Raw genomic sequence first — 1,690 nt, forward strand, 5'->3', positions numbered from 1 at the left:
GATTCAATGCAATCCCCATCAAAATACCAACTCAATTCTTCACTGAGTTAGAAAGGCCATTTTGCAAATTCCTCTGGAATAGCAAATCCTAGAATAGCAAAAACTATTCTCAACAATAGAAGAACCTTTTGTGGAATCACCATGCCTGACCTCAAGCAGTACTACAGAACAACTGTGATAAAAAAACTGCATGGTACTGGTACAGAAATAGACAGGTAGATCATCGGAATAGAATTGAAGACCCAGAAATGAACCAACACTCCTATGGTCAATTGATCTTTGAAAAGGGAGCTAAAACCATCCATTTGAAAAAAAGACAGCATTTTCAACAAATGGTGCTGGCTTAACTGGCCGTTATCATGTAGAAGAATGTGAATTGATCTGTTCTTATCTCTTTGTACAAAGCTCAAGTCTAAGTGGATCGAGGAACTCCGCATAAAATCAGAGACACTAAAATTATAGAGAAAGTGGGGAAAAGCCTCGAAGATATGGGCACAGGGGAAAGATTCCTGAACAGAACAGCAATGGCTTGTTGTGTAAGATGGAGAATTGCCAGATGGGGCCTCATAAAATTGCAACTCTTCTGTAACACAAAAGACACTGTCAATAAGACAAAAAGACCACCAATAGAGTGGGACAGGATTTTTACCAATCATAAATCATATAGGGGACTAATATCCAATATATACAGAGAATTTAGGAAGATGGACTCCAGAAAATCTAATATCCCCATTGAAAAATGGGGCTCAGAGCTAAAGAAAGAATTCTCAAATGAGGAATACCAAATGTCTGAGAAGCACTGAAAAAATGTTCAACATCCTTAATCACCAGGGAAATGCAAATCAAAACAACCCTGAGATTCCACCTCACACCAGTCAGAATGGCTAAGATCAAAAATTCAGGTAACAGCAGATGCTGGCAAGGATGTGGAAAAAGAGGAACACTCCTCCATTGCTGGTAAGATTGCAAGCTGGTACAGCCACTCTGGAAATCAGTTTGGCGGTTCCTCAGAAAATTGCACATAGTACTACTGGAAGATCCAGCAATTCCTCTCCTAGGCATATCCCCAGAAGATGTTCCAACTTGTAATAAGGACACATGTTACACTATGTTCATAAAAGTCTTATTTATAATAGCCAGAAGCTGGAAAGAACCCAGATGTCCCTCAACAGAGCAATGGATACAGAAAATGTGGTACATTTACACAATGGAGTACTACTTAGCTATTGAAAACAATGAATTTATGAAATTCTTAGGCAAATGGATGGATCTGGAGGATATCATCTTGAGTGAGGTAACCCAATCACAAAAGAACTCACATGATATGCACTCATGTGGGGAATTGCAGGCTGGTAACCAGTCGAGCTGAGGTGTGAACCCCAATGGTCATAATTCAGCTACATGACATGGTAGGCATTCCCTCATGCTCCTAGAACTCTGGCCCATGCCTAACGTACCAACTCCCACAGCCCCCACAAGAGAAGCATGGTCAGTATTCATGTAAGCAATGGCCCAAGCTTCTGACCTTCAGGCTAAACTCCTCCCCAGTTATCTAGCAACAGTGATGACCATAAAAAGGGCTGTTCAGTTCACTTCTTGCTCTTACTCTCTTACTCTCACTCCTTTGTCCTCTTACCACTCACTTCTCTCTTTCTTTCTCCCCCTCTCTTTGTCTTCTCTCCTCTCTCCT

Source organism: Mus caroli, chromosome 11 (genome assembly GCF_900094665.2).
Source record: "Mus caroli chromosome 11, CAROLI_EIJ_v1.1, whole genome shotgun sequence".
NCBI classification, from domain to species: domain Eukaryota; kingdom Metazoa; phylum Chordata; class Mammalia; order Rodentia; family Muridae; genus Mus; species Mus caroli.